The sequence below is a fragment of the Hypanus sabinus genome, chromosome 21 (assembly GCF_030144855.1).
Source record: "Hypanus sabinus isolate sHypSab1 chromosome 21, sHypSab1.hap1, whole genome shotgun sequence".
Classification (NCBI taxonomy): Eukaryota; Metazoa; Chordata; class Chondrichthyes; order Myliobatiformes; family Dasyatidae; genus Hypanus; species Hypanus sabinus.
In genome coordinates, this window is record NC_082726.1 from 54,400,455 (window position 1) to 54,425,449 (window position 24,995).

Consider the following 24,995-nt stretch of genomic DNA (forward strand, 5'->3'; position numbering starts at 1 on the left):
GGGGTCTGTGTTGGGACCGCTTCTTCTTATGTTGTATGTCAATGATTTGGATGATGGAACCAATGGCTTTGTGGCTAAGTTTGCGGACAATGTAGAGATAGGTGGAGGGGTAGGTAGTGTTGAGGAAGTAGAGAGGCTGCAAAAGGACTTGGACAGATTGGGAGAATGGGCAGAGTGTCCGATGCAACACAGAGTCAGGAAGTGTATGGTCATGCACTTTGTTAGAAGAAATAAAAATGTAGACTATTTTCTAAATGGAATGAAAATTCAAAAATTCAAGGAGCAAAAGGGCTTGGGTGTCCTCGTAGAGGATGCGAGGAACATTTGATGGCTCTGGGCCTGTACTCACTGAAATTCAAAAGAGTGAGGGGTGACCTCATTGAAACCTATGGAATGGTGAAAGGCCTCAATAGAGTGGAATTGGAGAGAATGTTTCCTATTTAGAATGGAGATGAAGAACAATTTCTTCAGGCAGAGAGTGGTGAATCTGTGGAATTTTTGCCACAGGTGGCTGCGGTGTCTAAGTCAGTGGATATATATTTAAAGCAGAGGTTGATAGATTCTTAATTAGCCAGGGAGAAAGCAGGAGATTAGGACTGAAAGTGAAATGGAGCAGCCATGATGAAATGGCAGAGCGGAACAAATGGTCTAATTCTTCTCCTATATCTTAAGGTTTTATTCTCACAAATCACAAGGTTATCAGTGGTTTGTCAGTCTCAATAGAAGTCCAACATCCATTGAAACACAAGACAAGCATTAAAACTGAACAAAGCAATATTCAGAAGGGAGGCTTTAAAACGGAAGTGGAGAGATAGTTATAAATGTTTTCATTCCCTCCTAGTCAATTTATCCCTATCAACACACACAAGATGGGTCTGTCCTTGTACCATCACCTAATATGTATTACATTGTCCATCAGCAATAATCTCATCCTCCACTGAAGGGGAAGATGGATATGTCACAAACCCTTTCCACAACTCTTGCAGAACTGAATCACCTCTTTACCAGCACGTTCAGTTGTGCTTTCAGGAACAAAAGGAATAGATTGTCTTGTCATTAACGAAAAGGGATGGTTGTTGCCAATTCCCCTCAGGCTATGTCACCAATGCCTAAGCTTACTCCGAGTCTCTCCTGTGTTCCCTTATATAACCATCCAGATAAGGTAGGGGCAGGAGTAAGTAAATGAATTTGCTGTTTTAATTGAATATTCATATATTGAATCTGGTCTGTTGCTAATAGGGGGCATGGAAGCCTCACTGTACACTATCAGAGACAGCCCAGACTTAAATCCTAGAATCCAAAAAGTACAAACTATTATCAGATTGAAATTCAAAGGGATTGTTGTATGCAGAAACAAGATGTTCTAAACCCTGAAGGGTACCGTCCTGATTAGCTTTAGGAGTAGGGATTACCATCAAAAGACCAGAATATGTGTCCATCATAGTGAGGAGGCACTGGAATCACTCCTGTAAAGGAAGGGGGCCAACATAATCCATTTGCCAAGGCACATGGCAGCTAAGGGTTGTTTTAAAAGCTGTCAGCTCTTGATTTCCCTACCACTGTATGAGCTACATCAGTGGGATGGAATAATCCTCATTGCTTTGATCACTTCGCAGTACCCTGTACCTACAAATGGCCAGAAAACTCACGGGCCACTGAGCAAGTGGCAATTAACAGTATTTGAGGCTCAAATGAGTGCTGGACGTCACCATGTCAACACAGGCGAGTTTGTCAGCAATGTTGTTAAATCTTATCATCGGTGAGTCATCTTTCAAATGGGTGTCAACATGGTAAACTGTAATGGTAATGTTCAACGATCGGCTCCAAATGGCCTTCCATAACTCCATTCCCCATAAGTGATGTCCCATAACAGTATAAGCCTCTGGTTCCATTGGGGCAACCAGACTCTGAGTCCATTAGCAACTGCAAAAGAATTGGTATAAATATAGGTTTCTTCCGTTTCATGCGTGATGACAATGCGCACCGCTACAAGCTCTGCATATTGACTCAACCCATCGGAGCCCTCCTTCTTCAGAACCTGTTGGGTGAGAGAATTAAAGACAGCAGCCTTCCAAAAATGAAGACCATTCTTCCATAACGCAGAGCCATCAAGGAACCAGGCATGCTACTGTGGAGCAGGGTCAGAAGATCAAAGGGAACACGAGAGAGACTCGGAGTAAATTTAGGCATGGGTGACAGAGCCTGAGGGGAATTGGCAACCAGTTCGTATATTTTATTAACTCTGTCTGGTCCACTTGATGCTTGTTCAGAAATACACTATTTCTACTTGATGTCCATGCCCTACTTTATGGGTGAATGTGTCAGAGAGTGCCTATCTCATTATGGGAAAGTCAGGTCAGGGAGAGAAGAGATCTCCTGTCTGGTTTCAGTCTCTGTCAAAGCCCAGTGGCAGACAAGAAGTTGTTTAGAGCTATAGAGTCATAGAAAAGTACAGTAGAGACAGGCCCTTCTGCCCATTGAGTCCGTGCCAAACCATTTAAACCCCCATCAACCTGCATCTGGACCTTAGACCTCCATACTCCTCCCATCCATATACCTATCCAAACTTCTCTTAAACATTGAAATCAAAATTGCATCCCTCACTTGCACTAGCAGCTCATTCCACAATCTCACAGCCCTCTGAGAGGAGGTTTCCAGTCATGTTCCCCTGAAACTTATCCCCTTTTGCCCTTAATCTATGACCTTCAGTTGTAGGTTCACCCAACCTCAGTGGGAAAAGCCTGCTTGCATTTACCCTATCTATACCCCTGATGTTTTTGTATACCTCCATCCATTCGGCCCTCGGTATTCTATGCTCTAGAGAATAAGGTTATAACCTATTTAATTTTTCCTTCTCACTCAGGTCCTCCAAACCCGGCAACATCCTTGTAAATTTCTCTGTACTTTTTCAACTTTATTTACATCTTACCTGTAGGTGGGTAACTAAAATTGCACACAATACTCCAAATTAAGTCTCACCAATGTCTTATAAAACTTCAAGATAACATCCCAACTCCTGTACTTGGTATTTTGATCTATGAAGGCCAATATGCCAAAAGCTTTCTTTATGACCCTATCTATCTCCTGACAGCAGTTTCAGTGAATCATGGACATGTATTCCCAGATCCCTTTGTCCTTCTGTACTCCTCACTATTCCACCACTCACTGTATAAGACCTGCCTTGGGTCGTCCTCTCAAACTGCAACACCTCACATTTGTCTGCATAAAATTCCATCTGCCATTTTTCTGCCCATTTTTCCAGCAGGTCCAGATTTCACTGTAAGCTTTGATAGCCTTCCTAGCTGTCCACTGCTGCCACCAATCTTGGATGTCACCCACAAATTTGAAAAAGTATCTGGTGCTTTCCTGGCGTATATGATGAATAAACTCTTCTCAGGCTTCCGGCTGGGCATAGGTGTCAGTGTTAACTGGTGTTTCAATGACAAACTGCCATCTTCATCAGGGATGGTGCCTGGGCATGTCACGCCACAAGAAATGAAAAGGAACAGCAACAATAACTGACTCATCAATTTCCTTATGCCCTCTCAGGAGCCGATATTGCTTGGCAACTACTACTTGCAACTGCAAAGATATAAAGACAGGTTCCCATTTGGCCTTTCCAACCAAAATACCAAAAGCAAATTTGACAAAGGCTGTCGTGATACAAGTTCCTGTTAATAAAATCAATTCCCAAAATAATTTTGGGTACCTGGGAGATGAGCATAGGGACAGACCGAAGAGTCTCTTGCCAATAGTGCGACAGATCCTTGTTCGTACAACATCCGTAACTGATCCCTCCATATCCCTGAATACACACCCGCTCCCGTCTATTCCCATCTAATAAGGTAGCCCCAGCCCCAGAGTCTGCCAGGGTGATTCGTCACTGCTTATTACCATGTGACCACCAAAGGATAATAGGTACATATGGCCTCAGATCTCTGTCTGGGAACTCGGGAATAGGAGTTGTTCCTATAGCAGCGGCATCCTCAGAACCGCACCCATACCCTGAGGTGATGGGTTGAGTAATCTGCCACCCAGGGTCCAATTCACCCAAATCTGGGTATAACCGGGGAACGTCCTGCCTTTTGGGATTAGCATTACATTCCAGTGGAGGGGCCCGAAGGGTGACCAGTCCTTCTGTCTGGCTATCAAATGCAACTCACCTGGGCGACAATGGTTCCAGTATAACACATAGAAAACACGAAGAGTCATAATGTCCACGCCTAAATCCTGGAACTCGGCAATAGTGTAGTTACAGATGGTGGTCTCAGTGGTGGTAAGGACAGTAGCTAGAACTTGATTTTGTTCATCAGCTTTCTGCCATACTCTAACTTTTACAGGTCTGAGCTTCGATTACATTATTTCCGACCTCATCCATATATCCCTGTTCCAAGTATCTGGGTCCCAATTCTCAGACCTTGACAGGAACTTTTGCATTCTGGTAGCCAATCTACGAGCCACAGCAGCTTGTTAAACTTCAGGGGGCTCAGCACACTCTAGCACCGTGCATTCCATTTCACTTAAGACAGGGTTCTGAGAACTCAAAGAATCAACTTGCGCTGCAGTCGCATGATTTCCTCAGAGAATTAAGCTTTTCAGTACAGTACTTAACCATCACAACGCAGTCATAAAAATCCACCCTACTTGAGGCAGGAATCCCTCTTAGAGAGAGAAGATATGCTTAAGGCATGTGATATTACACACAGAAGCTTATCATCAGACAATTCAGCAATTACCTTCTCTCAACATCTGGGAGGACCCCATTTACTCAGAGCATTAGCCAGCGATCAAAAACCCTCAAAGTTATTCGTCCATCTGGGGGCCTGATAAGTCTGGCTTACAATATGGCTTACATCCACCTTCACATTTTCATGGACTCTGCTCACAGCACCGAAGTGTAATGGGGTGAGTTGATCAAACCCAAGCAATTCAGGTGTTGTGGAGATGTGATAAGAAGCATACGAGTACAACAAAGTAACTTAAGCCTAATTTATTATCATAATCTAAGAAGCATTAATAAACCACACAAAGCACTGCATGGCAAGTCAAAAAGATTCGCACAAAGATTTCAGGACTCGCGATTCTTAGTCTCCACTTGATTGTTGCTGTTGTCAGGGAACTCCAAATTCGGACACACTCATGAAACCACCCCTGGGGTCCTGGGCACCAATCACAACTTTGCACCCTCAATTGAATTCCAGCGAAACCAGGAAAGGCACCTCAATAAATACGAGTTTCACAAGGCAGAGTCAGACAAACTCTTTTGTCTCAACACAGCCTGTCTTTTTTTGAACACGTCCTATGTTCATTAACACAGTACTCATAAATCAATTAGACACTGTAATGGTCACTCCTTATCCTTCAGTCCACCAATATTTTTGGGCGCAACATTCCTTCAGAGTTATAAAAGGGCATTAATTGTTTTTTAAATATCTCTTTATTGCTTTTACAGAATGAAAAGAAAACACATTAGATCATCCATAGGTTTAAAAGTACAACAAAGTTAAAGAAAAGGAAAAAATAAAATGCATAAGAAATCAAAAGAAAATAAAACACCAAAAAAGCAAACACCCCGCCATTAGAGAAAGCAGTCAATTCAGTTTGTTACTTTCATCATCCTAAATATTGTTCTCCAGAAACTTGCAGAAAATGTCCCAAATTTCCCAAAATTTGCTAAATTTGTTTTTTTGTGATGTAGATTATCTTTTCTAGAGCAAGATAAGAAGTCACTACTTTCAAACATTGTGAGAGTCCACCAGTTGTTGGTTTCTTCCATGAATAGCTATACAGCGTTTGGCTTCCAAAAAACAAATATTAAGCAGAGACCTTACATTTTTGGAGGTTATGAAGTCCTTTGGATAAATGTTCAGAATACATAATTTAGGATCAAGGGGCACCTTTTTTCTAATAATCTGACATCAAATCTAGCACCTTCTTCCAGAAGCAGATAATCTGGGGGCACACCGCATTCAATATAACAGAGACCCCTTTTGGTAAGTACATTTAATGCATGTGTCTGGAATGTTGGGTGTTAATATTGCAAAATCAGCAATAAGCCCAAATCCAGAAAAGAATCATTCATACCAACTTGACAGACACTCGCATTTTAATGGTGCCTGAGACTAAGAAACCAGCTGCTATCAGCAAACACACTATAGACATTAACAGACCTATAATGTTACCTTATCACAGACACTCTGCAGCAAACATTACTCACTAACAGACATACAGACCCCAAATCCTAATGGTTCAAGAACAGTTAAATTGTCATTTTGAACTATTTAAGTGAACAACTATTGGACCTGGGTGTAGAATTGTTATTTTTCTTGCACTTTAACTTACCTATGCTTGCTTGTATTTTACTGTATATTATCTCTCATATATATGTAACCATTCAATGAGATTCCCAGTAATTACGGTACAGTTACCTATATTTTTCTAGAAACTTCTTAGTTTTCAGTAGCAGGTGTCACACTACTTGAATCTGGCTATTTTATAGGTTAATTGTTATCACTGGAATTTCTGTTATTTTTAGTCTGAGTATAAGACAACCATGACTACTTTTCACCTTTTCTTTTCTTTGCTCTCTTGACTACTTTTTCTTGTTCATTTTCCTCTCTAACACTTAATAAACCAATCATAAGCAATAAGCTTTATGTCTCATTCTTGACTTCCGAAGAACAAAATTGCAAACGCATCAGGATCCAACATGACCATGCTCTGTTTGTACGGTTCCTGTGCTCCGTGCTCTGCACTGACACATGGGGAACGTGCATCCATACAGAGTCGTCCATTATTAATAGCACAAGAGGACAGTAGTGTTACTGAGTTACATTTGCCCAGTTGGTCCTGAGGGATTCCCTCAGAAGAGCGTGCTGATAATCTCCGTGCTTCTGATACCTGACTGATGCATTATTGATACACAGCTCCAAGGGAAACAAAAGACCAAACCTGGTTGTGGCTGAAAGTTTGTCATTAAATTTTCAAGGCTTCCCATTGATCGAGGTTTCACATCACTAGGCCCACATTTCAGATGCATTTCTTTGTCAAAATTCAGCCTTCCTCTCCAACTGAGCCAGCCCTTTCTTTTGCCATAATCTCGCTGCATTTGGGACTTGTATTTAAAGATTTCCTGTCTAACACTACCTTAAGTCACATCACAAGTACTTGAGGTCTGACTGCTTTAACCACATCAAAAAGAAGTTTGTCTCTTCTCCCTTATCTGAAAACCTGCTCCAAAGCCAAAGATCAATAGTTGAAATTTCATTGAATGCCAGTCCTGACTCACTATAATGTTTAACTACAAAACTATCTCTTCTAAGACTTCCAACAAATATAAACTTACTTCCAGAGGGAGCTCTCCTTTTATATCTTCCTTCTCAGGATTTGGTCATCATCAGAAATTGGCCGTCTATTACTGTCCCAGAACCATGAAGTCAGTAAAAGTTCACTGTATTGTTTAATCTGGAGTAACACATGGTGGACACAGACTTCTTTTGCAAATCAGAATCAGATAATTTCACAGTTGGTATTTGTTTATTGTTGTCAAATGTACTGGGATACAATGAAAAGCTTGTGTTGCATACTCCTCATGCAGATTAAATCATTACACAGTGAATTGAGGTAGAACAAGGTAAAACAATAACAATGTAGAATAAAGTACAACAGCTACAGAGAAAATGAAGTTCAGGAAACCCATAAAGATTATAACAAAATAAATTGTAAAATCAAGAGTCCATTTATCATGCAAGGGAACTAGTCAATCGTTATATAACAGCAGGGTAAAATCCTTATTAGAAGCCATGGCATTACAGGAAAGATAATAGAGGAAAAATTAATGGGAAGTTAGAGGACTGGGAAGCTTTTAAAAGCCAACAGAAGGCAACTAAAAAGTCATAAAAAAGGAAAAGATGCAATTGAAAGGCAAACTAGCCAATAATATTAAAGAGGACACCAAAAGATATATAAAGTGTAAAAGAGAGGTGATAGTAGATATTCGAACACTGGAAAATTATGTTGGAGAGGTAGTAATGGGGGACAAGGAAATGGCAGATGATCTGAGTAAGTATTTTGCATCAATCTTCACTGTGGAAGACATTAGCAATATACAGAAGAGTGTCAGGCGACAAAAGTGAGTGGAATTACCAAAATTAGGAAGAAGTGCTTAGGAAACTAAAAGGTCTGAAGGTAGATAAATCACCTGGACAGGACGCTCTACACCAAAGGGTTCTGAAAGTGAAGGCTGAAAAAATTGTGGAGGCTTAGAAATGATCTTCAAGAACCAGTCGATCTGGCATGGTTCAGGAGGACCGGAAGATTGCAAATGTCACTCCATTCTTCAAGTAAGTAGAGAGGCAGAAGAAAGGAAATTATAGGTTTGACCTCACTGGTTAGGAAGAAGCTGGAGTCGATTGTTAAGGATGTGGTTTCGGGATACTTGGAGGCACATGATAAAATAGGATGAAGTCAGCATGGTTTCCTCAAGGGAAAATCTTGCCTGACAAGTCCGTTGGAAATCGTTGAAGAAGTAACATGCAGGATAGACAAAGGAGAATCAGTGGATATTGTGTACCTGGATTTTCAAAAGGCCTTTCACAAGGTGCCACACATGAGAAAGCTTAGCAAGTTAACAGCCCATCATATTACTGGAAAGGTACTAGCATAGATAGTGCATTCACTGATTGACAGGAGGCAAAGAGTGGGAACAAAGGGAGCCTTTTCTATTTGACTGCTGGTAGCTAGTGGTGTTCCACAAGGGTCTGTGTTAGGACCACTACTTTTTATGTTATATGTCACTGATTTGAATGACAGAATTGATGGCTTGTGGCCAAGTTTACAGATGATATGAAGGTTAGATGGTAGGACAGGTAGTGTTGGGAAAGCAGCTGATTGACTTAGAAAGATCAAGAGAATGGGCAAATAAGTGGCAGATGACCATGCACTTTGGTAGAGGAAATAAAAGCATAGACTGTTTTCTAAATAGGGGAAATATTCAAAATCTGAGGTGCAAAGGTGCAAAATCTGAGTGTCCTTGTGTAGAATTTTTTAAAGGTATATTTGCTGGTTGAATCTGTGGTAAGGAAGGGAAATGCGATGTAAGCATTTATTTTGAGAGGATTGGAGTATAAAAACAAGGATGTAATGTTGAGGCACTGGTGAGGCCTCACTGGGAGTATTGTGAGCAGTTTTGGGCCCCTTATCTCAGAAAGGATGTGCTGGCATTGGAGAGGGTTCAAAGGAGGTTCACGAAAGTGATTCCAGGAATGAAAGGCTTATCATATGTCATATCATATCATTTGTTGGCTCTGGGCCTGTAGTTACTGGAATCCAGAAGAATGAGGGAGGATCTTATTGAAACTTATTGAATGTCGAAAGGCCACAATAGAGTGAATGTGGAGAGAATGTTTCCTGTGGTAGGGGAGCCCAGGACCAGAAAACTCAGCCTCAGAATAGAGGGTCATCCATTTGGAATGAGATGAGAAGGGATTTCTTTAGCCTGTGAGTGGGAATTTGTTGCCACAGGTGGCTGTGGAGGCCAAGTCATTGGGTATATTTAAGGCAGAGGTTGATAAATTCTTGATTAGTCAGGGCATGAAGAGTTATGTGAAGAAGGCAGGAGATTGGAGCTGAGAGGGAAATGGATCAGCCATGATGAAATGGCAGAGCAACCATGATGAAATGGCAGAGCAGACATGATGAAATGGCGGAGCGGACATGATGGACCAAATAGCCTAATTCTGCTCCTATACCTCATAGCCTATTACAGCTGTTACCATAAATAAGAATACCTTATGGGAAATCATGGCAATGTAGCGGCCAACACATTGCTATACAGCACAGCTATAAGAGCAGGGTTCATTTCACACCGCTGTCTGTACTTGCTCCTGGAGACTGCATGGGTTTCCTTCGGGTGCTCCAGTTTCCTCCCACATTCTAAAGATGTACGGGTTAAGGTCAATGAGTTGTGGGCAAGCTACGTTGATGACGGAAGCATGGAGACACTTACGAGCTGCCCAGCACATCCTCGATGCAAACAACACATTTCACTGTGTTTTTTGATATACATGTGCCAATTGAAACTAATTTCCTGCACTGTCCTTGGTCCTCCCACAGATTTTATATTTGGCTTCCCTTGTCATATGAAGCACAACAATTTCCCACACAACTATGAGCAAGGGACTCGTATAACTGTGTATTTCATGATGCTGGTTACAAGGTAAAATTTGCCAATATATTTGAGATGTTATTTTCGTCTCTGTGAAGGACTGCCAAGGATCCCTGAAATGCACACTGTAAGCTGCCTGCTCCCATGCACCAAATGCATCCGTGGAATACAATAACTGCAGATCAACAAAGGCATCAAATACACACATGCACCAATGCATCAAATACACACATGCATCATGACAAGCTGTAGATTGTGAGAAAACATTACATATGCATGCTCACTCATGCTTCATTCACACTTGCATTATGACAGGCTGCAGATTGGGAAATGCATCATTAACACATTTTATGCACCAAATGCACACATGCGTTATGACAGCTGGCAGATTGGAATAAAAAAACACACGTGCTTTCAAGTATCAAAAGCACACATGCAGTATAACACCTGCAGTTTAAGAAAACTCTCTGAAATTTTCATCATTTTACTTTGATTCCGGAAACAGACCTATCCAATGAAAGCATGGCCAATGGCTTCCACCCTGGCCACTCTTTTTCTCACTTCTGCTTTTTAGCAGGAGATACAGGAACTTGTAAGCTTGAGTAATCAGACTTAGGAATGGCTTCCTCCGCACTGCTATTAGAGTTCCGAACCAATCACCTTTTTCACATTTCCTCCTAAACCTTGGCCCCTCTCTCCCCTCTATTAAAACCGTCCTCACAGCCTACCTGCTTGACTTCTTCCTCTTGGCCAACAGGTGTGAACCTTAGTCCCGTGATGCTTTCCTTCATGGAAGAGACTGTAGAGATCTCAGTCATTCTGTCCTTAGAGTTTATGAAGAGCGAGCAGTGGGGAAACAAACCATTCACCCTTGGGCCATGTAAAACATTTCCATAAGGCCATGTCATGCAAGTAGAAAATTATATTATAATGGAATGGTATGGAGATTCTCTGCAGAAAGAACTGTGTAAAAGAAGTGTGGGTTGGTACGGTAGTGTAACATTAACACATCTCTTTACAGTGCCAGCTGTAAGATCAGGGGTCAATTCCCATGCTGAGTATAAGAAGTTTGTATGTTCTCCCTGTGACTGTGTAGGTTTCCTCTCGGTGCTCCGGTTTCCTCCAACTTTCCAAAAAGATGTACAGCAGAAGGCCAGGCTGGTATGAACTAGATGGGCCAAAGGACCTGCTTTTGTGCAGTAGTTCTCTAGGACTCTATAAAAAGCAGGACATTCAGATGAAAATACAAAGGGAGACAGATATTGCCAATAAGCAGGATGATGAAGACTACCTGGAAGTAAAAGTGCAGATGGACCAGGAGAAATGGACATCTCTCACCAGACAGCTACAGCAGTTACAGGAAGGCACTTTGCAGGAGTATCAGAAAAGGATAAAAAAAACTAGATCAACAATATAAGGAAAGAATACGAAATGCAAAGCCTTTTCTGCAAATGGAGTCAGAACAAGTGGAAAGGAATTACATTAAAGAGAAGAAAGCAGCAGTGAAGGAATCTGAAGATAAAAAGATTGAGTTAGAAGAAAAGAAAAAGATGAGCGGCTAACAATGAAACTCACAAGAGATTCTATGATTCTAACTCGCAGCCACAGATGCTGTGTTCGTCCTCATCGTCAACGCTGTCTAGCTCCTCCTCATCATTGTAATAGTTGGCAATGGGTGAGGGGAGAGCTGTGGACATCTTCCCTGCCAAGCTCGCCTCCTTTGCTGACACATCTAGTGCCTTGATGGTGTGCCAATCCAACTGGATTTTCCTGAGCCATTCACGTCCCAGAAACGGTGGTCCTCCATTTTTCAGTACATAAAGGTTCAGCTGCCATGTTTTGTCTCCGTAGGTCACAGTCACTTTAATTTTACCTTTGGGACGCACTTTCTGTCCGGCGTAAGTCTTTAGCAGTAATTTAGTTCATTTCAGGGGTATGTGAGAAAACAGTTGTTTGTAGTCGTGTACAGAGATCACTGTTAAAGCTGAGCGTGTTATTCAGTCTCACGCCCGCCACTTGTGGAGTGATCCATATTACTCTTCGATCATCTGTCTCTTTCACGCTGTGAAGTTGCTGACAAGACAATTCATTTTCATCAGAACTGCCTTCTTTCATTTTGTGTACCTTGTATTTTCCTTTCTGGGGTTTCTTGTTTCTCTGCATTTTGCCCTTTTTCTGCTGTTGACTAGCTTTGCATACTCTGCCAATATGGTCCTATTTACCACAGTTTCTGCATCTTTGTCTTTAAACCAACAGTCACCTGGGTCACGTGACCTGTTCCCACAAAGGTAACATTTCTTTCCTTCATTTCTGTTCAGTGACATTTTATTTGTGGAATATTCCAGCGATTTTTGTTGTATCTTGGAAGTACCCTGTGCCACTGTTTCCGTTGATATTGCAGTGTTTAGCAGTTTCTCAAATATAAGGTCTCTATCACATAGAAGCTTCTTCTGTGTGGTTTCACAGCGCATGCCACACACTAACCTGTCCCGATTGACCAGCTCCAAATTGACAATGTCTGATAATTTGCGCAATTCAGCACAATATTCAAAAATGCTTTCATTTTGGCTCTGATTCCGATTGTGAAATTTAAGTCTTTCAGCAATGACCAGTGGTTTGGGGTTTAAATGCTGTTGGAGAGGGTCTACTATTTGCTTGAACGTTTTGTCAGCTGGTTTATCGGGGGTTAACAAGTTCCGTAGCAGCCAGTATGTCTTTGCTCCCATAACACTGAGTAAGACTCAGGCTTTCTTTTCATCATAAACACCGTTAGCCTCACAATATAACTCCATTCTCTCAATGTAAGTTACCCAGTTTTTAATGCCACTATCAAATGCTTAATGGTTCCAATCATCGCCAACTTTGTTATGTTAATTAAGCCCCCCCCCCCCCCGTTCTCCCCTTATTTTTCTTTTTGACTCATGTGTCCCTTTTGCCAGCGTCACAAGCGCATTCCGTCTAGATGTGTGTGGGGGTCAGCGCCAGCTGTGACCTTGCCTGGATGTGCTGCTGCTCCGACTGTGTCTCTTAGTCTCCCGACGTTCCCGACCCCGGCTGTGCTCCCGCTTCCTTTCAGACTCGCGGCCTCACTCTGCCTCCTTCTCCCACTCCTTGGCTCACTCCTTGCGCTCTTTTTCCAAGTGTCGTTATCAATTCAAACACAGCGTTCTGATACGAAGTAGGTTCATTAACCTTGTCGCCAATTTATTGTGTATATGGCCTGGCTACACAACAATGCTATTAATAAAAACGCTGGAGATGGGAGCTAAGTTTCATGGTTCTTTACTGGCAGAAACCGAACTTGGCACACATGTACAGATCAATATGTGCCTAATAACACATGCTCAATATGTGCCTAGTAGCACATTCAACAATATGTTACTAAAACATAAAGTAGTCCCTTATTATACTGTAGGCTATATGGTACAAAAACATATCATGTGAAAATGTCTCAGATTATCAAATATCATTCGCTGCTTCATTTGGTGCTAAAAATAATCACTATTTATCCTTTTATTATGGGTTGGGTTTACAGAATCAAGGGGCAACACTACATGGCATGTGCCAACAAAAGGTTAGTGTGTGCCATCTTGGGCATGCATGCCATGTGTTTTCCACCCCTGACGAAATGAAGAAGATTGGCCTGATATCCTCTCTAAATCTCCTTCCCTTTACCCTAAACCTACCTCCATTATTTGTATTTACCTTTGGTGTGAGGAGTAGTTTCCTGCAGTCCACCTCTTCTGTACCTCAATCATGTGTCTTCGTAATTTTCTCTGCTCCGGAGAGAACAGACCCAGCCTCCTGAGTCTGTCGTTTGTTAAACAGAAGAAAAGAGAGAATGCAAGCAAGGTGAGATCAAAGAAACCACTTGTGTGTCACTGAGCTTCAGTAGCTGATAATAGGTTAGGTCAGACAGCACTGAGGACAGCAGGACTCAAGCACCTTAGTACCAAGAACATAGAACAATACAGGTCCTTTGGCCCATGATGCTGTGGCGATCTTTTAACACACTCCATGGTCAATCTAACCATTTCCCCCTACATAGCCTATAGCCCTCCATTTTTCTTTCATCCATGTGCCTGTCTTAGAGGGTCTTAAATATCCCTCGTGTATCTGCCTCTACCAACCATTGGCAGCATGTTCCTGGCATCCACCACTCTGTGTAAAAGAAACCACCTCCGACATCTCCCCTAAATTTCCTCCACTCACCTTGGAAGGATTAAGATTAAAAGTCACTTCATTTGCCACATGTACATGGAAACATACTGTAAGTCATGAGTCAAACTTCAAGTTTATTTATCACGTGGACGTCAAAATGTACAGCGAAATGTGTAGTTTGAGTTAATAACCAACACACCCAAAAGGCGGTTGGGGTCAGCCCGTAACTGTCGCCACACATTCCGGCACCAAAATAGGACACCCACAATGCTTAGCAGAACAACACAGACACAACAAACAGGAAAACAAAATAACAACAGCATAATAATACACTCAAAGTGCTGCAGAAACTCAGAAGGCCAGGCAGCATCTATGGAAATTAAGTCAATGTTTCAGCCCGAGACCCTTCTTCAGGACTGGAAAGGAAGGGGGAAGATGCCAGAATAAAAAGGTGGGTGGTGGGGGTGGGGGGGGAAGGAGGATGGCTTGAAGACAATTGTGAAGATAGAAGAGTAGGAAAGGTAAAGGGCTGGAGAGGAGAGTGGACCATCGGAGAAAGGGAAGGAGGAGAGGACCCAAGGGGAGGTGATAAGCAGGTGAAAAGAGGTATAAGGCCAGCTTAGGAGGGTAGAAGAAGAGAGGATGGGGGGATTTTTTTAACCAGAAGGGGAATAATAAACCTCATTCTTCCCTCCCACCAAAGCACATACGCAGTCATTTAAACCCAGGACAGGCCTGCAGTGAATTCGGGCTTGCAGACACCGGGCTTCAACCCCCCCCGAGTGGACTCACAGACATTCACAGGCTTGGCTCTGCCCAGACGGACTTGACTCCTGAACTTCCGATTCAACCCTTGGGCATCAATTCCAAACATCCCAAAACATGGCCATTATGAACACCTGACATCGAACTCCAAACTCTCCAATAATGGGGCCTTCAAGTTTTGTTTGTAATACAAATTTGTCCTCTTCACATAATGCCAGTTGGCTGTAGGGAGATTCCATCACTATAAAACTATGTTCTCATGTGGTTACTGTAACTTGGATCCAGTTCATACTGCTGTTGATTGATTCACTCAAGCCAAGTCTTGTGTAATATCATTGCTTAATACTGCTTCTCTAAAGTAGCCTTTTTTAAATGCATAGTTCAGATTTTTGTAATGCTTCAGGGATTTCTGATAAACTCTTATACATAACTAAATGATTCAACTCAGATACAGGCCCTTTGGCCCATCAATTCACACTATATGCTGTCCCTGGGTAACAAACAACTATGTCTCCCACAGCCTCAGGAAGGCAACTAACATAATCCCGGACCCCTACCACCCTGGTCATTCTCTCTTTTCCCCCTCCTGCTGGATAGAATATACAAAACCACTAAGTGGCAACAAAGTGGCAACACTTACCACTAGGTTCAAAGACAGTTTCTCTCCTATTGTTATCAAACTCTTGAACAGTTTTCTCGTGTGCTAGAAGATGAACTCTCGATCTCCCAATCTAGTCAAGTCATTTATTGTCATTTTGACCATAACTGCTATGTACAGTACATAGTAAAATCTACTTTATTGTACTCACGCATTTTGCCTACCTGCACTGCAAATTTTCTGTAGCTCCAACACTATATTCTGAATTCCGTTTTCTTTTTACTATCTCTACCTAATTATATATGGAATGATCTGTCTAGATGCCAAGCAAACTCTGTCTCAGTTCCATAATACTATTACATTCAAAAGTCTGACTTACCTACCTATGTTTGTAGCCATAAACGATGGATACAGTTTCCTTTGGTAATTGTTCTTTCTTACTGGTGTCATGTGCTTTTGATGTCATCAATACACTAATATGGAGGTGTGATCACCAAATCAAGTGAGGTTCATGTATCTTCTGATTTATGGACAAAATTGACATGCATGTAAACTTCACTTCCAGGGATGACTTGCAATCCTGCATTAAGCACATTCCATTCTTTCCATTATACCTAAGAACACATATGCTAGCATTGGAAAGGGCCCAGAGGAGTTTTATGGGAATGATTCCAGGATTTAAAGAGTTAGCTAATGATGAAGTGCATTTGATGGCTCTGGGTCTGAATTTGCTTAAGTTTAGAAGCTTATTCAATATTGAAAGGCCTAGATAAACTGAAAGTGAAGGGGATGATTCCAATAGTGGAAGAGACTACCCTGAGGCAAAGCCTCGAAATAGAAGGAGGAGGAATTACTTTAGCCAGAGTGTGCTGAAGCTGGGGAATTCAATGCTACAGGCAGACTTTAAATATAACCAACGACTTGTGGAGGCCAAGTCATATTTAAAGTAGAGATGTTGTTGATTAGCAAGTGCATCAACGATTACAGGAAGAAGGCAAGAGAATGGGATTGAGATAGAAAATAGATCAGTCATATTCAAATGGGAGAGGACAATTGATGGGCCATTTGGTCTCTCTACATTCCTACCAACTGCCCTCACATTCTAGGGTCAGCTTCCAGTGGCCATTAACCTATCAATGCACATATCTTTGTGGTGTCGAGTAAACTGGAGCACTCTGGGGAAACCAATGCAGTCAAAGGGGGAAACATAATAATTAATAAACATTAATAACTCCATACAGACAGTTCAGAAAATTAACAACAAATCTGGATCTGTGAAGCTGTGGGCAGCTGCAGCAGTGGATGGGCAGAGAGAACCTGCAGTTCTTAACAGGTAAATAGATAGATCCAACTTATTCACTCTCATCTGTAGGGTGGAGTGACACTAACTGAGGAGAAGGAGGAGGATATAATTCATTTTTGTTGCTCAAAGAAAACATTGATCAAACTCAACATATGCCATCAGCTATTAGTCATCAAAATATCCTAGAACTTGTCTCTTTGAAGTGAAGAACAATGAAAGGCTAGTTGATAGAGGTGAAGAGAATTATAAGAGGAATTGGTATAGTGGACAGTCAGTGCCTTTTTCCGTTGTGATAATAGCTAATGCCAGAGGTCATCCTTTGAAGGTGAGCAGAGGAATGTTCAGAGGAGATATCAGAGGTAGACCTTTCACACACACAGAGTTGTTGCCTGAAATGCACTTGCAGGGGTGGTGTTGGAAGTATGCAGATACATTGGGGACATTTAGGAAATTCTTAGATAGGCACATGGATAAAAGAAAAATGGAGGGTAATGGGCTATGCAGGAGGGAACGGTCATAGGTTGATCATGGAGTAGGTTAAAAGGTCAGTACAACATTATGGGCCAAAGGGCCTGTGGTGTTCTATGTTCTATGAATAACAGTATTGGGTCTCCTAAGAAAGAAAGAGTTGTAAGTCTATAGCACGTTAAAACTATTCAAGATGTCTCAAAGGGCTGTATAGACCATGGCCTACATACATTGGTTGACCTATTCCAGACCACATGTCCTCCTCTGTGCCAGTTCCCCATAGTCCTCTCTTCCTGGTCTTGCAAAGATTTATCGACTTCTGCACCTCCACCTGAAACGCCTATGCTAATCTGACCTCCACAGCTGTCTGGCAAAGAGAATCCCAGACATTCTCCACTCTCTGCAAGAACTTTCTCTGTACCTCAGTTTCAAATGACCAGTCCCTTATCTGTAGCAAACAAGAGAAAATCTGCAGACGCTGGAAATCCAAACAACACACACAGAACACTGGAGGAACTCGGCAGGCAAGGCAGCATCTATGGAAAACAAGTACCGTCGATGTTTCAGGTTGAGACCCTTCGGTCCTGCCAAAGGGTTATGGCCCCAAACATTAAATGTACTTTATTCCATAGATGCTGCCTGGCCTGCTGAGCTCCTCCAGATTTTATGTGATTCTCTTATCTTGTTTGAGATTTAATCGCTAGTGAAATCATCTCTACCTTGAAACTTCCCCTTAGGATTATACATGTTTTGTCCCTCATTCTGTTTAAATTCCAAAGAATACAGACACAATTTGTTTAATTCCTCTTGATAGGGGAATCTTCTCTTCTCAGTGCCTGATGAGACTCTCTTGAAACACATCTAACTGTTACTATATCATTTCATAGGTAAAGGGACCAAAGTCTAGGCGTAGCCTCATCAATAACACTGTACAATTGGAACAAAATCTACCTATTTTTAGACTATAGTGTGCATTAAAACAAAAAAGAAGCAATACTCCCATCTTTTTTAATCACTTGGCTCATCAGAGGTCTGACTGAATGTTTGGAAATAACTAACATTGCCCACCTTACTAGTCTGGGTTGGCACCCTGCCTGCTGTCCAAGGACATCCCTTTAGAACAGAGATGAGGAGGAACTTCTTTAGTCAGAGGGTGGTGAGGTTGTTTTGTTCACTGTCACTGATGGCTGTAGTGGGCAAGACACTAGGTATATTTAAGGCAGAGGTTGATAGCTTCCCGTAGCTGTTTGCACGCGACAGCAACTACACCCTGGCAACGGCTTCGACAGGCCGGCTAAACCAGGTGAGGGTCTGAAACCCTCGGTGAGATAGGAATCCCAGCAAGCGAGGACTACTTCGGTGGATCAAGCGGAGGAAACCCCGGGGGTTCAACGGCTGAGAAGGCGTTGCAGCAGCGCATTGTGGAGTGCGTAGGGCGCGGCAGAGCGCTTAAGAAGACGCGGCCATCCGATGCAGCCGAGGAAGTTGCCAGACGTAACGATTTTTCGTGCCACTGTCTCAGAGGCCAAGAGAGTGGGATTGTCTCAGTGCAAGGCTTTTCCACTTTAATATCTTTCATGCACTGGTTACATTGTGAAAATGTCGGCTGGTGGTGCAGTGAGATCAGCGCTGGACTCGAGAACGGAGGTTCCTGAGTTCGATCCAGGGACAGGCTGCACCCGAGCCGCTCTCCATCTGTGCCGGGTTGAGCTCACAACATAAAAAACACTGCCACCCTGCACAATGTAGTCTTCCTTGGACCCCAAGAAACAACCATATTATTATATTGATAGCTTCTTAATTAGTAAGGATGTCGATGGTTATGGGGAGAGGGCAAGAGAATGGGACTGAGAGGGGAGAAAAGCCAGCTATGATCAAATGGCGGAGCAGACACGAAGTCACAAAGAAGGTGGTCAAAGGAGAGGCAGTAGATGACACTTACCTGGATCTTCAGAAGGCATTTGATAAGGTGCTACACGTGAGGCTGCTTAATAAGATAAAATCCTATGATGTTACTGGCATAGATAGAGGAATGGGTGACAGGTAAGAGGCAACAAGTGGGAATAAAGGGAGCCTTTTCTGGTTGGCTGCCAGTGACTAGTGGTGTTCCTCAGGGGTCAGTATAGGGACCGCTACCTTTCACATTGTTTGTCAATGATTTGGATAATGGAGTTGATGGCTTTGTGGCAAAGCTTACGGATGATACAAAGATAGGTGGAGGGGTAGGTAGTGCTGAGGAAGCAATGCAATTGCAGCAGATCTTAGACAAATTGGAAAAACAGGCAAAAAAGTGGCAGATAGAATGGAGTATTGGGAAATGTGTGAAAATGCATTTTGTGATAAGGAACAATAGTGCGGAGGGATTATGAGTCCTTGTACGAGACTGCGAGAAGGTTAATTCACAGGTCCAGTCTGTGCTAAAGAAGGCAAGTGTAATGTTGCAATTTATTTCAAGAGGAACAGAATATAAAAGCAAGGAGATAATGTTGGGCCTTTATAAGACACTAGTTAGGCTGCTCTTGGAGTACTGTCAACAGTTTTGGATCCTATCTCTCAGAAAGGATGTGTTGTCATTAGAGAGAGTCCAGAAGAGGATCACAAGGATGTTTCTGGAATGAAGGGATCAACACATGAGGAGCGTTTGGCAGCTTTGGCCTGTACTCACTAGAATTTAACAGAATGTGGGTGGATCTCATTGAAACCTACTGAATGCTGAAAGGTATCCAGAACTAGAGGGCACAGCCTCAAAATTGAGTGGCGACCTTTTAGAACAGAGGTAAGGAGGAATTTTTTTAGCCAGAGAGCGGTGAAGCTGGGGAATGCTCTGCCACAGACTGCGGTGGAGACCAAGTACGTGGGTTCATTTAAGGCGTAAGTCGATAGTTTCCTGATCGGTCAGGGTATCAAAGGATATGGTGAGAAGGCAGGTGTATGGGATTGAGTGGGATCTGGGATCAGTCATGATAGAATGGTGGAGTGGACTCAATGGGCTGAATGACCTAATTCTATTCCTTTGGCTTATGTCTTACTTGAGAGCATGTAGCTGGCTGCATTGGGGCAGCTCCTTATGTGGCACTGCGCAAACCAGTGCCAGGGACCTCAATGGAGACCCCACTGAGGCCACACTAGGGACATATCGTAGCCTGGCACAGCTGTCCGGCAGCCTCAGGGCAACAGGACCTCTGTCCCATCTTGCTTGCAGAAGATTAAATCTGGGAATGACTTTATAAATAGAACATAGGCTACAAGGGGGAAGACTATCAATAGACTATGTGGCCCAGAAAAATTATTATTACAACGATCACCAAGCATACACGGAAAAGCAAGGTGGTCAGGGAAACACTTTGCGGCACCAGTGACTGGTGTTCAATTCCCACTGCTGCCTGCAAGGAGTTCACATGCTCTGTGCATGATCCCATGGGTTTCCTCCGGATCCTCTGGTTTCCTCCCACATTCCAAAGAGGTACAAGAAGTTGGGGTTATGAAGTTGTAGGCAGGCTATGTTGACACAGGAAGTGCAGTTACACTTGCGGGCTGCCCCCAGTATATCCTCTGGTCGTTTACTCAACCCACACATATCTCTGTATGTTTTTTGATGTTTTAATGTGCGTGTGACAACTAAAACTAATCTCAATCATAAACAAATGCTTGAAATCTAAAGCAAGTCAGCAAATCAGGCAGCACCTATGGAGGGAATAAGCAATCAATATTTCGGGCCAAGACCGTTCATCAGTGCGCAAAAGGAAGGGGGTAGAAGTCGATGTGGGAGAAGGGGTGGTGTACACTTTGGCCGTGCCTTCCTCCCACTTTTTTATTCGGGTGTCCTCTCCTTTTCAGTCCTGAAGAAGGGTCTTGGCCCGAAATGTCGACTGTTCGTTCATTTGCAGAGATGCTGCCTGACCTGCTGAGTTCCTTCAGCATTTTGTGTGTGCTGCTGAGATTAAAGGTAAGACAACAGAAAGATTTGCAAACACAAGGAAATCTGCAGATGCTGGAAATTCTAGCAACACACACAAAATGCTGGTGAAACGCAGCAGGCCAGGCAGCATCTACACGGAGAAGCACTGCTGATGTTTTGGGCCGAGACCCTTCGTCAGGTCTCAGCCCGAAATATCGACAGTACTTCTCCCTGGCTGCCTGGCCCGTTGCGTTCCACCAGTATTTTGTGTGTGTTTCTAGAAAGATTGGTACAAACATCTTAGTGAGACTTTCCCTATGCGCCAGTTCTTGAACGGTGATGATCACATAGATTATTTTCTTTCTGCGGTGTTGGCAGAGAATGAAATGCTGGCTGTGATTACCAGTCAGATTTCATCAACGAGCTGCAGAGCAGCCCAATGTGCAGTATCACCCGTCAAGAGGTGGTGCACACACCCACACAGATCTCAGATCACATTACAAACTTCTGACCCTTTGATGCTATCCAGTTTCAGTAATCCAACAGAAAATTAAACACACACCATAAAACTACAAGCTAGAATATCATACCTGTGCACATGCATGAAAGAGGATCGATGTATAGAATAGTACAGGCCCTTCGGCCCATGATGCTGTACTGACCCTTTAACCTACTCTAAGAACAATCAAATATTTCTCCCTACATAACACTACATTGTTTTCATCCATGTAACTATCAAAGAGCCTCTTAAATGTTCCTTAGGTGTCTGCTTCTGCCACCATCCCTAGCAGCACATTCCAGAAACTGTATAAATAAACCTGCCTCTGACATGTCCCCGATACTTTCCCCCAGTTACCTTAAAATTATGACCTTTTGTATTAACCATTGCTGGCTATCCATTCTATCTATGAGGCATTCGGATAGGTACATGGAGTCAAAGGACTTGGAGGGTTGTTGGTTGGACAGAGACAACTGGGCTTAGCAGAGAGGATAAGGTGGCTAGCAGAGACTTGTTGGGCCAAGAGGCCCATTTCCATCCTGTATTTCTTTGTGATTTGTGTAATAGGCACTTGATGGTTTGCGTGAACCCTGGACTGAAGGACCTGTTTAAGTACAGTACTGTGTACCCCTAAGGCCATTGGTAGATTTATGGAAGTGATCGCTTCCAGGAAAATATTCTGTAGATGGAAAAGAATGGACAAATGCAATTTGATACAATTTATTCCTGTGTGCAGAGAGTGGCACTAAATCTGATCTAGTGAAAAATAGCTTGATAAATTGCAAAACACAACATAAAATTATATATAGGATGTTCATAAATCTGGTATTGCTGGTATTACCTTTTTAATCCCGGATTTAGAAACATAGAAACATAGAAAACTTACAGCACAATACAGGCCCTTCAGTTACCATAAAGCTGTGCCGAACATGTTCTTACCTTAAAACTACCTAGGCTTACCCATAGCCCTCTATTTTTCTAAGCTCCATGTATCCATCCAGAAGTCTCTTAAAAGACCCTATCGTATCCATCTCCACCACGTCACCGGCAACCCATTCCACACACTCACCGCTCTCTACGTAAAAAAACTTACCCCTGACATCTCTGTACCTACTTCCAAGCACCTTAAAACTGTGCCCTGGGGAAAAAACCTCTGACTATCCACAGGATTAATGCCTCCCATTATCCCGTGCACCTCTATCAGGTCACCTCTCATTCTCCATTGCTCCAAGGAGAAAAGGCCGAGTTCACTCAACCTATTCTCATAAGGCATGCTCCCCAATCCAGGCAACATCCTTGTAAATCTCCTCTGCACCCTTTCTATGGTTTCCACGCCCTTCCTGTAGTGAGGTGACCAGAATTGAGCACAAGTGGGGTCTGACCACAGTCCTATATAGATGCAACATTACTTCTCAGCTCTTAAACTCTATACCACGATTGACAAAGGCTGATGCTCTGTGTGCCTTCTTAACCACAGAGTCAACCTGTGTAGCAGCTTTGAGTGTCCTATGAACTCGGACCCCAAGATCCCTCTGATCCTCCACACTGCCAAGAGTCTTACCATTAATACTATATTCTGTCATCATATTTGACCTACCAAAATGAACCACCTCACACTTATCTGGGTTGAACTCCATCTGCCACTTCTCAGCTTTTCTTACCATGGTGGGATTTGAACATGTTTCTCTGTATCATCAATCCAAGGCCCAGGATTTCTGAACTTCTCTGGAGCTACATTGGAGCCCCTTTCAATGAAATGTCTTAATGGGGTCATTCATTTTGAGAGGACTAGAATATAAAAGCAAGGATGTAAGGCTGAGGCTTTATAATGCACTGGTCAGACCACACTTGGGAGTAATGTGCCCCTTATCTGAGAAAGGATGTGCTGGCATTGGAGAGGGTGTAAAAGAGACTCCCAGGGTATGAGAAACACTTACTGACTCTGGGTCTGTACTCACTGGAGTTTAATAGAATGAGGAGGGATCTCATTGAAACCTACCAAATATTGGAAGGCTTAGACAGAGTGTAATTGGAAAGGATGTTCCCTAAAGTGGGTGTGCCTAGGAACAGAGGGCCCAGCTTCAGAATACAATTACATCCATTCAGATCAGAGATGAGGAGGCATCTCTTTAGCTAGAAAGTGATGAACCTGGGGAATTAATTACCGCTGAGGTCAAATTATTTGGTATATTTAAAGTGGCGGTTAATAGATTCTTGATTAGTAAAGGTGTCAAAGGTTACGGAGAGAAGGCAGGAGAATGGGGGTTGAGAGGGATAATAAATCAGCTATGATGGAATAGTGGAGCAGACTTGATGGGCTGAAAGACCTAATTCTGCTCCTATGTCTTATGGTCTCATAATTCAAAGAAGCATAATACCTTGATAATAACAGGGCTATAGGACATGTCCAGGTCAGGTAGCACTAATGGAGCAACACACAACCTGCTGGAGGAACTCAGTGATTCAAGCAACATTGGTGGAGGGAGATGGACAGTTGACAGTTTGAGTCAAGATCCTTCACCTGGACTCAGTCCCTTCATCTGTACTATAGCAAGAGAAAAACTGAGCCATAGCCACAGATACACAAGAGATCTTTCTCTGTGTTCTACTGCACTACCACTCATCTTGTACGATCTACCCTGGTTGGTCCTCCCAAAGCGCAACACTTTGCACTTGCCTGTATTAAATTCCAAATGCGATTTCTCTACCCATTTCACCAGGTAGTCCCGATCCCGCTATCAGTTTCATAGCCTTGCTAGCTGTCAACAACTCCCCCAACCTTGGTGTCATCAACAAATTTGCTGACCCAGCTGACCACATTATCATCTAGATCATTGATATAGATGATAAATGACAAAAGACAACTGATACCTGTGGCACTCTACTAGTCACAGGCCTCCGATCAGAGAAGCAACATCTAAAACAATGTTCTGGCTTCTTCCACAAAGCCAATGTCTAATCCAATTTACTAGCTCAATTTGAATGCCGAGGGGGACCTTGTGGGACCTCAATAGCCCTGCTGAAGTCCATGTAGATAACATCCACTGCCTTGCCTTCATCAAATTTCCTAATAGGTTTGACAAAACTATAAGATTGGTTATATGCAACTTTCCTTATAACTTCCTTGAAAAAATCTAT

General features: G+C 42.7%; 1 long non-coding RNA gene across 2 annotated transcripts in view; it reads right to left on the reverse strand.

Annotated features, from left to right (window-relative positions):
* Window positions 1–15,558, reverse strand: part of LOC132379055 (uncharacterized) — a 33,064-nt gene extending 17,506 nt beyond the window's left edge. For both annotated transcript variants that reach the window (XR_009507277.1, XR_009507278.1), the window contains exons 1-2: window positions 15,119–15,558; window positions 13,871–13,975 (exon numbers count right to left, since the gene is read on the reverse strand). This is a non-coding gene — a long non-coding RNA (uncharacterized LOC132379055). The remainder of the gene's footprint in view (window positions 1–13,870; window positions 13,976–15,118) is intronic.
* Window positions 15,559–24,995: the final 9,437 nt, after the last annotated feature.